The 17,412-nt window shown below is 39.8% G+C and overlaps 1 protein-coding gene across 13 annotated transcripts in view; it reads right to left on the reverse strand.

The window, feature by feature from the left end:
- foxp1b (forkhead box P1b) overlaps window positions 1–17,412 on the reverse strand; it is a 170,880-nt gene extending 153,468 nt beyond the window's left edge. For 12 of the 13 annotated variants that reach the window (XM_058630827.1, XM_058630832.1, XM_058630839.1 and 9 more), the window contains exons 1-2: window positions 17,069–17,158; window positions 12,569–12,648 (exon numbers count right to left, since the gene is read on the reverse strand). The gene's annotated coding sequence lies outside the window, so the exon portion shown is untranslated. Of the gene's footprint in view, window positions 1–12,568; window positions 12,649–17,068; window positions 17,159–17,310 lie in introns of those variants that run through there. The other variant, XM_058630825.1, reaches the window with a different exon arrangement.

A 17,412-nucleotide genomic window follows, 5' to 3' on the forward strand; every position in this document is an offset into this window, starting at 1 on the left:
TCCCAAAGAATTCAGCAAAGTGATACAACATTAAACCATTTGCACATGCAGAGAGCAAAAGCAACAGGCTCACTGGTTGACCTACTGGTTGTTGTGGCAGTCAGCTTTATTCCCCAGGACCAGTTTGTAACCAAGTGGGCATCATGTGAATACCATCTGGGTACAACTTATTTAAAGCTGGCACAAGTCCCATGGCAGCCAGCCTGGCAATGAGGAGAAGGGGAATAAATTGCATCATTTACTTAACATGCATTTACTGCCGCACGCTTTAAAAGCCCATGACTAAATAATTTGCCTTTTTTCGGGTGCCAGTTTCTGCTGTCAGCCAATTTGCTTTGTGTGCGACAAACAGAGCAACTGTCAAAGGGCTGATAAAGGAAGTATCGAGATGTTAACCACATGAAATCACATTTAACACAGAGTATATTAACAGCCCTCAATCCATTTACACCAAAGACATCTCCCAGTGCATTATGCACAGCACAGAACTCATAAACAGACAATAAACACATTGTAATTATAATGCCAACTCTTTAATTATGTGTGTCATTTGGGGATGGTCGAGCTCACTAATTGTCAGAGTGTGATGTGAGAGGATGGGGGGAGGCAAAAAGGAGATCAAGCCTCGGGCGCAATGAGAACCATATTCCCCACTCTCCAAGCGTGTTAGAAGGCAGAAAATTCAATTGGCACGGTTCCAAAGAAGAACAGTCCAAACAGCCTTAATCAGCAGGGACCAACTCCATGCAAATCATTTACATTAGCACAAGTGTAGGAAGCAGAAAAATATCTGAGGTTTCACTCCCCAAACATGAAAGCAAAGAAAATCTCTGCTTCCTGTTACCTCGCTGCCAGGTGTCCTTGAAAGAAAATGCTTCACTTGTCTCTAATAAAAAAACATACTATCTGAAGAGGCAGAAAAGGGTAAAAGGCACCTTCATCCCTTTTTTATCTGGAGCCAGCAAGGTGTGTATATAAAATTTGTTTTGTTGTCACTATCTAATGCAAGCTCTTTTTTATTTTACAGTACAGAACCAACACAGAAGGTGGATGACATGCTTTCATCTCACTACATTTGTAGAAAACGGCCTTGTAGCAGGTTTAGCAAAACATTATCGTTGAACACTTTTGTACTTGAGGATCAGTTGTAAATTACTTTACTAACGTATCAAATGTCCAGCAATCAATATTTATGTTACATTTAATTTAAGTTCACTTAAGAAAGGCTAGGAATCAGAAAATGCTAGCACCGAATAAATAAAATAAATCTACCTCAAATAATCTATGCTCGTGTTCACTTGGTGTGACACACAGACACCTGGAAATGATTGAAAGTGTGTTATCTCCTTTGTAAAGCATCGCTGACTATTCACATTTGACATATGACTTTTTAGATCCACCCTTCAATTCAGGGTGGTTAATGATAGATGGCACATAATCCTTTAAAAGACCATACAACATTAAAAAGAAACTAGAAATCATTTGAATCCGTCGAGTAAGCTTACAATTTGTCACTATTATGCACAGTTATTTACAACATATTATAATACAGCTTATCTTTGAACTCTACCTGTTGCTGACAGGTGACATCATCTCAGCAACAGTTGTTTTTCCAAGTCTGCTCACATGATCAGGGATATTGTTGCTTATTTGTGGATCAGAGTCCAAAAAAAGAAGTGAGTGACCTTGGATAGCCTTTGGTATTATTTAACAGTATATCACAGTGCACGTGGTGAACAAAGATCGCAGCGCAAATTGTTGAAATTGCCATAAATACAGTGAAGAGTAAAGAGAGAGAGAGGGAGACAGAGAGCAATACTCCGATGAATCATCAGCTAGGCACTAAGAAACTGTCAGCCTGCCGATGAGAAACTGTCTGTGCTGTTGTTTACATACTGACTGTCACTGTGTGGTTGGCCCTGACGATGAGAACAACAACACACCGTCTCCGATCGCATGATCTCACTTGGTGGAAAAAGAGCTGTCACCGTGAATCGGTTGCAAGGGTGTGGCATCACAATCAATGAAGGTGGCGAATCGCAAACAAAACAAACCTATTATCGGTTCCGCGGCATGAAATTACACATTAGCTAAGCCGGAACAATCAATCCTGCACCAGTTGGTCTACAATTTACAGCGCAAAGTGTTGTCACCTATGCGTTTCCATTCCTCTGTCTGTGTGAGGTTCAACTGAACACTTCACTGTGCCCTGCAAGGTCTTTTACACAGCAGCGCTATAGATAAAAGAGATCAGAGCGCCTAAGAGAGACAGCGAGAGAGAGGGAGAGAAAGAGAAACAGAGTGCATGAAGGATACCGAGTTTCCATCTATTATCCATCTCCTATTCTAATGTGGCCATTATGCTCTAAAAAGAGACTGCTCATCTATTCATTTTATGAGACATTTGAAAAAAGATGACACTGCAAGAGGGTTGGGCTGAGTGATTAAAATTCTTTGAATTAGCCCTTCAATCACTGCTTACAATAGTGTATAAAGTACACACAAATGCACTCAAAAGCCTGGTCCAACTCCACTCACACAGTGGTGGGATATGAAAAGATTGATTTACTCATTTCTCTCTGCAAGTTGTTTTTTTCGGTGCGCGGAATTGATTGGTCAGCACATTAAAAGCTTGTACATTATACACTCCACATACACAACATGAAAAAGCTTTTAGAAAAATATCCAATAACTAAGAACCGCTGATTGCTTTAAACCGCCCCGTGTTTACAGCATTTACAACAGGTGTAGTCAGTTTCAAACAAAAGTTAGTAAACAGTAAATAGAAAGTGGCCAACAAGAGCGAGCCACGATGAAAAGCAGCTCTCATGATGTGCACGATGCAGTAGCATCAAAAAAAGTCACCTGTCAGATTCACTCGCGTTTGGACTCAATGTAGATCTCAACCTTCAAATAATGTCTCCAATATTGTTTTTTGTGATATATCAACTTACAACAGGGTGAATTTCAGCTCTCTCTCAAAGCCTGAAAGGGCCTGCATCACCTGGCACTGTGGAATGTCTGGTTTTGGGTCCATGCCACAAAAAGAACTACAACATTCTACCATGATGCAAGTTGCCTAACAATTGTTTGGTTGAACAAAAAAAAACAGCTGAACAAATATGTTCAGACACTTTTGTTTTAATTTTGTGTCCTAGAACTTCTCAACAAAGGCCTCAAGGAAGTTTGCAAACTTACAGCATATTGAAATGTCATAGCGAGCGTTTGTTTTTGCAGGAGGAAAATGCATAGTGTTTACCAAAAAAAACACTCCTTCACACTCCCTCCTTTCTGAATCAGGTTTCAGCTTCTTAGCCACAAAACCATTCCTTACAGCAGCATCGTCTCTGTCAGAATGTGGTCTCGTGTGAGCTTTCTTTCTTTGACATCAAACTCCAAACAGACACTTGCAGTCACTGAAAACATGGCTGCAAGTGTGCACAAGAGAAACAACCGATTCTAGCCATTTAGCACTTCCTCGGGACTCTTTTCCCAGCCTTGGAGAAATCTGGTCTATAACAAGAGACTTTGACCAGCCACAGTGCTGCTCAGAAAAAGAGGGGACTCCTATTGGCTGTTCTATAAGCAGCTGTGTGTACGCGTTCCTCTGGTGGAGAGGTTGCTGTTCTAACATTTGCAGCAACTTCCTACACTGAAAAGCAACAAAAACGGGGAAAAAAATACAGACAGCTCGCCTCCATCCCAAAAAATATAAATCAACTCTTTCTGTAGCATTCCTGAAAAATGGTCATTCTCTCTTGGAAGAATCAGGCATTGATTTTTCTCAATAGTAGCGATGATGCTTTTTGGCAAAAACCTGAGGTCACCAATATTTTTATTTCAGGTTTCAGGTAATGCTATAATGAACGTACAGTGTAATTATCTGTGTGCAGTTTTCACATTTTTCACAAAAGAATACAGTATCTACAGGTAAATGTCAAGTATTTAGAGTGAGCTACCCTTACACTTGAACAATAGCACGGCCCTGGCTCTCTTTAAACTGGAGTGGAATCCTAATTATTGTTAAAAACCTTTTTGTTCTACTATTTCATGTCAAAAAAGTAGCTGCTGTGAAAAGGGGCTATAACATCAGGTTTATTCAAGACACACTTGAGCGTCACGTACACATGTTAAGTGAGTTGAACTCATTCACTGCTTGTTAATATTGCTTATTTAAGACCAACGTTCAGTCACGTCATTCAAATCCAAATTTCCGACGATCACAAAACTTGACAGACATACAAACAATAACTTCTCACGTTAGCCCAACCCTCCCCCGCGCTGCTTTAACCTCGAGTTCAACTGATCATCAGTATTATTCCATACCACGCCATACCATACCATTTCATCCCGTGTCAGACGTTTTCTCGTGCTTTTTCGCTCTTACGTGGAACAAAGTACTACAGTACATAAAGTTTCACTTTCAGATATGTTTCTTTCTCTTGCTCACCCACTCATTTACTCGTTCTGCTCTCTCGCTCTCTCCGTCTTTATCTTGGGTCTGTTTTTAGACGAGCCGTCGCTCACGTAAATATCTCGTACAGCCACAACAACATGAGACAAAGTTTCCAGTTCTAATTCATAAATCTGTGCAGAATCAGGGACGTGGAGCTAATTCAGCATTGAGCCATTCAGATGAAGTGCATATGTGCAAATAGATGCTGGTTCATGAGACAAATATTCAAGAGCTTACAAGTATGTGTTTGTGCTTTTTTTTAAAGCTGAACAATGGACTGCTCAGGTTCACCATCCAATATTACAACATCAACTTCTTGCCGCTGGCTTTTCCTCTCAGCGCGGTAAACACTCGTTTTGTTTTTGACAGGTCACATTTTGCAAGTATGCTATTGTGTGTTGCCGCCACTGTCTGTCTCTACATGTGCGTGTGCGTGTGTTCACCGTCGGGACAAAGGGAACATCAGTGTTATGAAACAGGAGAATACTTCCTCGTGCTATTATTGAAACTGCACTTAAGGTGAATTGACAAAACAATTTGAATGTGACAAATCGTGCATCTAAAATGGATTTGTTTTGTTCGTGTGTGTGTTTGATTGTCCTGTTAAATATATGGTTAAGTACTGTATATACACTCAACATTAAGTATCTGGGATTACTGAATGCAATTACGAGTGAAAATGAGCTTCGGATTGTGCAAAGCGGAGGCAAATGAGACCTGAATATAATCTGATTAACATAATAACACCTAATCTTATTTCTCTGCGCCTTACACTCCTCGAGACATAAACTATTGGTGCCTTGTACAAGAGTGGGACAATGATTATTGCAGTAACTTCTTAAATTATTTAATATATTGACATAACGTTTCTGTATTATGCAAAACTTTGTTGAGATATAACACGTTAAAACAAATTTCTCTGTTTGAAGTTTTCTCTCCATGAAAAAGCACTGAAAAAATCTGACATTTATTGGGATCATGATATTTTTGGCAATATTGTCCAGTAGACAGTATGATCCTGTAGAACTGAATATGACTGAGCAATATCAATATTTTAGAACTTATGTTAAAACTGTATGAACAAAGCACTTGCAGACACGTTCTGCCTCGGTATTCACTGCAGTGAGATCCTCACATAACATTGGGGTAAGTGCACACTTTCTGCTGCTGACCAATTGAAAGTTGCAGCTCGCAGCACGTCGCACAGCTGACTGCTGTGCAGGCTGCTGTGTGTTTCTGGTGAGACCATAGCAGGATCAGCAACAGCCACAGTGGCTGTCACCTTCCGCCGAAAAGGGACTTTACGCACATCCGCAGCCTCTGATGCTGAGTGAAAGCCACAGATGCATCGCACATGACAAGGATCTTTGTGTGGATCTTAACATAGCACTTAATAAACACCCACCTGAAAAGTACAATAATTTTCTGACTCAAAATATTATCAATTGTGAAGTTTTTTGATGTGTGGTTGTATGAAGTGCCTTTCTGCATGTTTGCATGTTGTCCCCGTGTGTGTGTGTGGGTTTTCTCCGGGTTCTCCGGCTTCCTCTCACAGTCCAAAAACATGCAATATGGGGATTAGGTAAATTGGACACTAAAAATTGACTATAAGTGTGAGAGTGTGAGTGGATGGTTGTTTTTCTCTATATATGGCCCTGTGATGGACTGGCGATGTCCAGGGTGTACCCCACCTATCGCCCCATGTCAGCTGAGATTGGCACAGCACCTCCAAGACCCTCATGTGGAGGATAAAGCGGAAGAAATCGGATGGATCGATGGTTATACGAGGTAGTGACATTTGGTCAAGCCTGACCAGCCTGAAACACGGATGCTCCCCCTCACTGAAAACTTGCCTGCCAGGGAGGACACAATGAAAAACTGTTTTTAGCCATCATCTACACCTGTGTAAGTCTTGTGCTGTCCCGGATATCAGCATGGCTGTGATGCAGTCATGTATGCAGATATTCAGAACAACAGCACAACGTCGAGTGTGACATTGCTTTTATACAACAGTTCTACGGACGCTATTTCATAGTTAAATATTAGAAGCTACAGCGGTTTAGGCTTTTATTTAGTATTGTGCCTATGCCCACTCACTGCCATGACCTCCCTTGCACATCTGAAGGTTTGCACGAAAGTATCCTGCTCCTTCCGCCTTTCCTATTCACAAATGAATTCAAATATTATTTCTGAAAAAATGTTTTTTTATTCAATACCAGCACTCATGCAATGACTCTCGTCCAATTAAATCACTTGCTCGCAACTGGTCGGAACTCACTGTTGTACAATATCTCAATATCTGACTGGAAGCTGAAGTTTTTTGGGGAGGGTTTTCCACCAAAGTCCATCATGAAAATCACAAATTTCACCACACAAAGGAGTTGATCCACTGTTGCCTCCACCTGCAAGTTCATATCTGTTATTTTGTGAGTTTGAGATACTTGATTCAAATTTACTTAAATAACACAAACTTATCAAACAAGGCACTAGTAGACCAGCAGCTCCTGTATCCATGCAAGGGGAAAAAAAAAAAGAAAACACAATTTTCTCTGTGGACTTTGTTCAGGGAGAGTAAGTGGTTTAGAAACTCAATTTTCCAGCTGGAAAAGGCTGTCCAACAGTACTATAAAGCAGTGAGTAAAATCTTGAGATATGGTTGCGGTGGATTTTATTAGCCGAGTCTTTTTGTTAAGTGGCTAAAAAACTGTTTTTCATCGTCTCCCCACTGCCAGCCATATTTTCTATGAAGGCAAGCATCCATGTCTCGGGCTGGTTCACAACAATGGCAGAATGCTGGGGGAATACACAGCGATGTGAGCTTTGACTGTGTCAGTACCTCATACAACCACACTTTAAGAAAAAAAACCTGACAGTGTTCTTTACAGTGACCTAACTGCTGAGTGGTAAGCAGGTAAGCTAGAAACAGATACTTATTTGCCCAGTCCATTCCTAACAAGGAACTCACAACAACAAATTACAATATGTGGAAAAAGGTATTTGGCCACACCTGTTAAGTATTGAATTTAGGTGCTTCAAGCATACCAAGACATTATGGACAATGCTATGCTTCCAATGTTCTGGCAACAGGTTGAGGAAGACCCTTTTCCATTCCAACATGACTGTGCCCCAGTGCACAAAGCAATGACTATAAAGACAAGAGTTTGGAGTGGAGCACCTTTGGGATGAACTGGAACAGAGATTGCGAGCCCAACATCAGTGTCTGACCTCATCAATGCTCTACAGAATGAATGGACACAAATTCCCATAGAGCCTTTTCCAAATCTTGAGGAAAGTCTTCCTCAAAGTTTGTGTGGAAGCAGCTGCAAAAGAGGAACCAACTCCATATTAAAGGACTATATATGTATTTGAATACGTCATTACAGTACCTGGTTGGTGTAATGGTCAGGCGTCCAAATACTTTTGGCCATATAGTGTATTATTGGAACCTGGAACCGGACATGAAGTAATTTATCTGCCATTATCTATTTTTATTGTTGAAAATAAAAGTTAAATTAATAAAATTGATAAAATTGAGAAGAAAAAAAAAGTTAGCTAACATACACAGTAAGGTCACAAATATTCCTGAGTCTAAAATAATTATGTACTCCTACCTGGAGAAAACATAATATTGGAATGAATGAAATAATGAATGAAAATATTCGTAAAATGTACACAAAATAAACTGTAAAATATTAAACATGATGAATGTGTTAGGTGTTTTTTTTTTGTTTTTTTGTATTTTTTAAGGAAGATATTGCAATGTGAAACATTTAAAAGTCTGAATTGAAATGATGATTTTGGCTCAGTTTAATCACAAGGAAGGACAAGAATATCAGTGAATTATCAGCCAACGCTAACAAAGTTAGAAATATCAGCAGCACAAAGGCAGAGCGGACGTCTTCCCCAATCACAAAAACAACATCAGCAAATGCAGTAAAATGTTATCTGCTCAAACACATGATTCCATCCAAGGCTAATCTCTTAAATGATAAACAAACAAAAAAATAAAAAGAACTCCTGTGAAAATAACTATCTCCAACCGAGTGGTTTGGGAATGGAGCCCCACCCTGTTTACAACAGTGAGAACAAAAACAAACTCCCTCCAAGGAGCCTGGGCAAATGCAAGTCACACACTGCAACCAACGCAGGCAAACAACAACAACAACGTCTGAAGATCTACTGGGAGAGCCGGCTATCAAACAACAGCCGTCTGCACACAAACAAGGTGTGCATCTGTGTACGTTCCAGGGAGTGAAGAGAAGAGCAAGAGAAAGTGTCTGAGAGAGAGTTGGTGTGAAAGTGGAACTTGGTAGCAACCGAAGTCAAATACCTCCCACACCGACCCAGTCTCAGGTCAACTGAATCATCAGGAGTCAGGGAAGAAACCATCACCACCTTCCACGAATAGCTCACAAAACCACATCATGTGTGACTTCACTGTGGCAGACTCACTAGGTTGAGAACTCTCTTCCTCAATAACCAGGGGAATCTGACTGAAGAGGTAATGAATCTCAGTTAACAAGGCCATTATCAGCGACGGAACTACATCATCAGGAGGGACTCCAAATCCACGAGGCCCTTACCTCCACTGGCCTTTTTAATGTCGCTATTAACTGCTCAGGTTTACTGCCAACAACTGTACAAAAAAGAGCACAGAGATGAAAGTATGGCACGTTTGAATCTCACGCTGTACATCATCACAGTAAACAATGAGACGGTGTGAGGGACACAGGCCCAATTAGCTTTCTCTACTCTCTGCTGTCAGGTGTTTAAACAGCCAACTAGGATGATAACAGTAACCTGCATACTTTCATCTGTGCTCCAGACTAATCAGTGCCTTAGCACCTCCGCTAAAGTGCTGCACTGCATCTTGGGTAATTACTGCATCCCAATTACCACCCAGCTGGTAAATATATATCAAATAAACAAGCAACAACCCGTCAATTAGGAGCATGTGCAGACTAGGAGGAAAACCGAATGTTCAGCTTCAAAGTGAACTTGTGTATCTGTTAAATGCAGTCAGGAGGAGAACACAACAGTGTGTAAAATAATTAATTCAGGTCATTGGGAGTGTGCATCTCTCCCTCAGAGGGTGATTCCATACATGTTGAGATACAGGGGCTACAAAACGATTAAAGTAACAGGTTTTTTTTTTATTATTTAATGGTTTGATTGTATACAATATGATTTGATGTAGATATTTTAGAAAAAACAGAACTTCCAATCTTTTATTGGTGTTGTTGTTATTTTATGCTAAGCACTTTGGCACTGTCACAATTCTGGCTTGTCATAAGTAACATGTTTTTTATATTTATTATGTGTGATCTGGTCCAAAAATGTCTTTGTGAGGTGTGACCCTGTCCCAGTCTTTACTGCAGTCAGTGTTCATATGTTTTGTCTCCCGTCTTATTTGTTGTTGTCTTTGTTATTTTACATTGCTTGTATATTTACATGCAAATGTCTAGTAATATGCCTGGTCCCTATTTTAAACAAATAATAATAACAATAATAATAATAATAATAATAATAATAATAATAAAATACCTCTGCTTGGTCTTCATGAAAATAAACGATGTAGCAGTATTTGCATGCCGAGACCTTTATCTAAGGGTCTCTGTCAAGCAATATTATCAGACCTGACTGGCAGCAAAGGGGCGGGTGGGTACAAGAAGTGTTAATCCTGTCAAACTGTTGAACGACTGAGTTTGTTGAGCAGCAGAGTTAAATTCTAAAATTGTATGTGTATTCATCAAGTGCTATTCGGATAGCACTTGACCACTTGTAAATACAGGTGTAAATACACCCGAGACGCACTGAAGACGGCTTGATATCCGAGACACATTGTGAGCACATTGAACATAAATCTAAATGCAATGCTTCTCCCATGCATCTCCAGTGTGTCTCGACGTGAGCGGTGACGTAGGGGAGGGATGACCATGATCGGATAGCAATCGGATCTTGATGTGGAGCTGAATCAGTGTCGTGTGACCTCAGTTGACAATAGTTTGAAACCAATATGTTTAAAATATATGCACTACAGTTTTAAGTGCTTCAGATTGTTTATTTGAACTTGAGAAGCAAGGTAACTCGACAGTAACACATCGATTAAACATTAAGTCTCTCAAACACAGTGAAGTCTTGCAAGAGCCTCTTATGAGAATTTGAAGTGACGCAGTGAGGACGCAACAACATAGCAGCTTCATTAAACCAATTCATAACATTAAAGGGTGAGATTAATACGGCATATTAATCTAACCCTTAGATTAATATGTGTATCAATGTATTTGTATCTCTTATTGATAACCAATCATTAGGTTTTGGACATCTCTAATTGAAGGTGATTTAATTTCAAACAGTGCAATATTAAAAACATGGGGAAAATGCTGGTCCGACAAAGAAGGACTTGTAAATGAAACATAACATTGTTGAATTCAAAGGCAAAGAGAACAGCTACAGTAACGGTCTGTCAACAAAATTTGCATTGCTGCTCTCTCCTCGTCTCCATTCCGCTCTCCTGTCTCTTCTCAAGCCCGTGGAGCTGCCGACTCAGATCTGAGTGCTCTGATGGCTTATCACACAGCGAGCAGCAGGCTAAGCTGGAGTGATGCGCCCAGAAGACATGATCAAAGCGCACCAACTTTGCACCCAGCAATGATGATGGAAGAGCAGGCCCTGCCATGTTATGTTTCTTATTAGGCTGCCAACTGAAAACAGCCAAAGAGTCAAGCATGAGGCCCTTAAAAGATCTACTCCTGCAACCTTATTTCACATTACACCGTCTACTACACTCAGCAGGGTTTAAGGAGTAGTAAGTGACATTTTCATATTCGTAAATCTGAATTCTGCTCCTCTAATTCTTAACCGTAGCAGTGATTTAACCTATAGCCAGATTATGGAAGTGTTTATTTTGAAGCTCCAAGCATCCAGTTTGAGACAGATCTTAAAAAACTTTGTGCAAAAAAAAAAAGTGAAGGTTTTTACAGTTTCCAGTAGCAGAACACAAATTAGTTTCATATATTCAAACTGATAATATGATCAGGCGCCACAGTGGCAGAGAACAAGCACCACTAGAAAATAAAGTATTGTGCCGAGCTGTGAGCCAGTCTCTAGCCACAGATGCAACCACAACATGTCTGATTAATCAAACCACAGAAGCCGTCATCAAAATATACACAAAAAACAAAATCCCCAAATTACTGCTACGAGTATAAGACATATGGGAATATATGAGTCTCATGTCGCACTATTTCAGGTAAATATATGAATAACACCCCTACTGTACCGCTGTTCAAGAGGTCATAGAGTTCAAGAGTCTACTTCCATTAGATTTCCCTGGAACAGTTACTACACTACACCTCATCTTTGATCGACTGGTCAAAATGACTGGATCTGACACCTGAAAACTCAACTGATATTGATACACTGGACACAAAATAGTGGTATTGAGCAATGGGCTGATGATTATTCAATTGATCATTTATTAATCGAGTACTGAATTATTTAAATTGGATTGTGATTGTGTTTTTTTAATGATTAAAACAAGTTTTCTGACTTTTCAACTTCATAGATGTGAATATTATCTGCATTTTATTGCTCCATATAACAAACAAAGTCATTATTTTTTGTTTGTGGACAAACCATATATATGCATCACTGATAACAATGATGCAGCAAGTTTATTCACAATTAAAATTTTGATTTACAGGCTGCAAATACTATTCTAGTTTATGTTTTGGAAAAGAGGTATAAATGTGTAGCTCCATATAGAGGAGGGCAGGGGGAAAACACTCTCTAATCTTTCTATAGATGCGAGTAACATCTGTCTGTAAGTTACTCGCATAACTGTCAAATGCGTCACTTGACAGGCTTCAAACTTGGCAGGTGACTTACTAAGGGCACCAGGGTCTACAGTGCCAACACTGACGTTGTTTGGATAACAAATGCAAGAAATATCAATTTAAAAATCTGATATTTTATCGTAATAATTTTATCGCATGATATCGCCCAGCCCTATATTGTACAGTGTACGTTTTAATTTGGACAACAACAAAAAAAAGCAAAGGAATTTTCGAAAAAGCTGTTTAAGTTCAAACAAAGAGAAGAATCACTTACAGTTTCTGACGTTATTAACTTTCACTGGTGGCTTTCAATTGTTCCCAAAGCGGCAAACTTCACTTCCTTCCCATGTTGCCCTGCAACGGCAAAACAGAGCAGTGTGTGAGTATCTTACTTTAACAGAGGGGGAAAGTCATAACGAAACCTTCCATGCAGATATTCATCAGTACATGTTTGATAGGTAACCCCTTTAAAGAAAATGTATTCCATGTCGTCCACTGGGCAAAGTTCTCATCATAAACAAACGCAGGCCGACAAACAGACTGGACAGCTGAGAGAAACAGGTGCTGGGGTTTCTCCTGGCAGCTGAGCACAGCTTGGAGCATATGGTTGAGCCTCTCATGTCTGCACCAAAATGCCTGTAGTTTACCTGCAGCATTCCCAAAACATACACGTGTTGTGCTATTAAACAAACCCTAATTTTAAGACGTTGCATATTAACATTAAGTGGTTCCCACACTAAAAAAGACAGGTTAATCCGATGAATAAATATGCAGTGACTAAGTTATATACTTGCAAACCACAGAACGACAACCCAATGAAGTTTATATCCTCAGTAGAATCAGATTTTATCTGCTATGCTATCTATTTGTTTGCTTATTTGCTTATTTTACCTGGATTAAAATACAAAGTGTAAGAGAAGATAGGTTTGAACAATGAGTGTGTAAAAAAATGTGTAATAACAAGATTAGGGGTACAGCGAACAATCATTTTCATAAGTTATAAATCTGTTGGTTATTTTCTCGATTAATCGCATACTTGTTTGGGCCATAAAATGTCAGAAACTGTTGAAAAATGTTGATCATCTGGAAATGATGATCGACGTTCTCAAATGTCTTGTTTTGTCCACTAACCAAAATGTTTCAGTTTTAATGATTTTCTTTGTTATATGGAACAAAGAAACCAGAAAATATTCACATTTCAGAAGCTGAAAAATTAGAGAACTTGTTTTAATTATTGAAAAAAAAAAACACTCTGACAACTTGTTTAGTAATAAATTAACAATCGAATACTAGTTGTAGCCCTGAACAAGATAGAGCATTACCAGAAGATACCATCAAAATATTAACATATACTGTGTAAAATTTCAAATTGCGCTTTTGATTTCAAAGTGACTAATGCATGATATTACTCTCTAAAAGTGAGTGTAACTTTTACATGTTTATCCACTTCCCGTTGATAGCTTTTAGATGTGCAGTGGAAGAGGACAGTTTCAAAATGTTGCGCAGTCCATCAAGCCCAGTCCAAACCTTAAGTGTATGTAAAAAAAGGCCAATTATTTATTTGATTGAAAAAACACCATTTTTGTCGAAAAACAGCTGCACAATGATAATTAGCTTAATAGACCAACTTGACAGACGGAACAGATACTTAGGCATTTTCCATCAATGGACAATTTGTGTTCCAGTGGTTTGGCGTGTTCCTCAAACACAACACAAGGCGTAAATTAATTTTGTAAGTCAAGTTAATTGATTGTAATTGCATGCTCCCCCTCTCTCCCCATGCAGACGGATGACATTTGTTGTCAGCATCCCTCCCTTTATTAAGGACAGATGACAGAAGAAGACAGTAATTGATGACAGCATGAGTTAATGGCTGTTCCTGGGCTTTTCTTCACTCTTCACCGAGGCTGGAGAGCTGCTGCACCTGACGCTGTCCACTCTCTGACCAATCACCATGCCTGGCACTAAGGGCCATCTGCCTGGACACACCACGAGGACCAGGACGCACTAACCTTTACCCACGACATGTTCTTCTGCTTCTCCTTTTATTATCATTTTCATTCATGTAAAGCAGCTCTAATGTGCCTGCTGCCCCCTCACACTCATACCGCCAGTACTATCCTTGAATGAATCAAAAATGCCGAAATCATGACAAATTTGGTTACTAAAAAACTCCCAGTTTATTCTTCTATCACTTGCCTTACTTTGTGGGGGGAGAAAATGTGAAGCAAGTGGTTTGAGGGCATCTCCACTCTGAAATCAAGTGAAGGGCAAAGCCGGCAAATAAATCTACATGAAAAAAAAAAAAAAACTGCAAAAAGCAGAACCATATTCCTACACAGAACCGAAAATAACTCTCCTTATCATTCAGATACAAGCAAATGGGGCACAGTCACTTTACAGCCCCTCCAGTCCAGAGCCAGCACAGGGTATTTCAATGTGTGTTCACAAATACTGAGCCGTCAGATGAAAGAGAGGGCCGCTCCACTCAGGGATGGGAGTCCTCACACTGACTGAATGCATGAGTGACTGATTACTTTCTTACCAGTTGAACCTCGACTCTCTACAAAGAGGAGCCTCAGCTGAAGCCTTAAGAGGCCCAACGAGAAACAAGGGCTTTCCAAATAACACAAAATCACAGATTGGTGTGTTAAGGATCTTGCGTCATTACAATGCATACAGCTGCCCTTCCTCAAATTTCAAGCTTCTTCTTTTTTTCTTTTTTTTTAAACTCAACTCCCAGCCAACTGAATTTATTCAGCTGTAATATGGGGCACAGACACTACAGTCATTCTCGTTTTGAGATGCAGACGCGGGGGACGACGTTCAGTTGTTCCTATCCGAATCACACGAAGGCCGAGTGTGTGAATGTAACGTTTGTGTCAAACAGCAAGTTTGGAGGGGGGGAAAAAAAGCAAAGAGTTGCAAAGAAAGTCCATGCTGTGTTTTCAAACCTGGGTCAGCTTTTGTGAAGGTCCATTTCTGCATAAGCGAGCACACAAACCCCGGTGCCTGTTCAAATAGTCTGCAGCTCTCCCTCTCTCAGGCAGCTCATGACAACAGCCCAGCAGCAGCACTGTTTGATCTCCAGTGTTTTCCTTAATCTGGGTTGTCAAGGTTCGCTTGTTGGAGGCTGTTTACTTTACTTCTCCTACAAAAAAAGTGTTTTTTTTTTTTATTCCCCCCTCAGACAATGACTAATCCAAAGAGCAAGAATAAGAGAACACTGCTAGCAATAGTTGTTAAAGCTGCAGTTTCCCTTTTGTAAATGTTCAGATGGTTTCAGTCCTGCAGTTGCCAGCTGCAGGCTTACTGTGTCAAATATTAGTGTAATATTTCATCCTAACATGTGTGCTCCTTACTCATACTTCACTTTCATAAATATTCCGTTTTTATTAAATAAAACGCCAAATGTTGTGCAACTTTGCAAGTTAAAAATAAATCAATGTGGTTGACATTTCTTTATGAGAATCACAAATTGACACTGTAATACATTATTAGGCTATCATGGTGATTGCTAGTGTCCATTTTCTTTCTGTAGTACACCTGCTACATAAAATATAAATTAAAACATGTGTACAACAAGTATTTTATTTATAAATAAGTCACTTTCTTTTGTTCCAGCTTCTTAAATGTTAGGATGTTTTGGTTTATTTCCCCACTATGATAGTAATCTGAATATCCTTTTTTACTGTACCGTTGGGACATTTTAGACAATTTTCTTTGGGACCACATGAAAAAAATAGTGCAAAATCATTAGCTGCAGCCTGTGTGTAAGTATCTTAAACAAGACAGCGACAACAGCTAATTATTCACTTAAAAATAATTTAATTATTAGTGATAATAACGTGTTGTGCATCGTCTGGCTTACTTACAGTAAAGAAAATGTCCGACTGTGACTTTACAGTCAAGTGTGACTCAGTAAAACCACTCACTTCAAACAAGCAAACAGCATCCAAATAAATTAAACAATTATTTTTAAAAACTGCTTTTAATGTTGGGGTGTGACTTCACTCACAGCTTTAATTGAATAATAATAATTTAGAGAGTGCTTTAATGTGTGGATATTAGAGTTAACTTGAGCTGTATATCCGCCTTAAATGAATCAGTCAGTCTGTGCCACACCAGAACAAGCACAGTTCAAGTGTCAACAAAGAAAAATAATTAAAAGAAGAAGAGTAAAGTATTAATGTCTCTTCTTCCTCTGAACTAACACGTGGGGGGAAAAGCTGCTTCCCTGCTCTCCCTCTCTCTCTCTCTCCAAACAAATCACGGCATTCAAAACTTCACGACAGTCACTACTTACTTTTATCCTCAACAGGTAACTTTAACAACACACTGTCGCAGCAGCTACCTTCACTAACACGTTATACTTTTAAAAAGCACTAACCTTTCATTGTGAAAACACTTTCTTTTTTGATATTTAAATGTACCCACTCTACAAAACGGTGCGTAAATGTCTCCCCCCCTCGTTTGTCACGAGCCGAACTTTTTCAAAAGAGGAAGAAAGAAAACAGTAGAGGTTTCGACACTCTTAGTAACAAAATTGTAACAACTGCGACACTAAACCAAAAAAAAAGCATCAATACAGGTGTTTGTTTAAGACTTTATTTCGCCGTTTAAGGTGAGGGGGGAAATTAACGGCGGCGACAAAAACTCGACCTTTCTCTGCGAGTGTTTGAGTGAAGCAGCAAAAGCAGAAGCAGAAGCAGCAGCGACATAAACCACGATACAACAAAGCGAACGTTAACATGTTGATAATAGTGAAACTTACCGGGGCGGACAGCGCGTTACGGCGGCTGAGAAGGCGCACGCGGACGGAACCGAATCGCGACTACGCGAGGAGAAGGGACGCCGCCGTGCACGCGAGCTTGTGTACAGAGAGAACGCATGCGACAACAAATCACACCGTAAACAACACCACTCCTTCCGCCGCTGCCGGTGAGGGAGGTGGAGGTGGTGGGGGACTAACTAACTAACTTAACTTAACTTACAAGGAGAAGGAGATAATCTTACCGAGGGCGTCGAAAAGGAGCAAGAAAATGGAGTTTCACACTCGCTGCCTCCTAGTCCGCCTCGCGAGCTCTCCCTTCTTTAATGTTCTTATTAGATTGTAAC

Source organism: Solea solea, chromosome 6 (genome assembly GCF_958295425.1).
Source record: "Solea solea chromosome 6, fSolSol10.1, whole genome shotgun sequence".
NCBI classification, from domain to species: Eukaryota; Metazoa; Chordata; class Actinopteri; order Pleuronectiformes; family Soleidae; genus Solea; species Solea solea.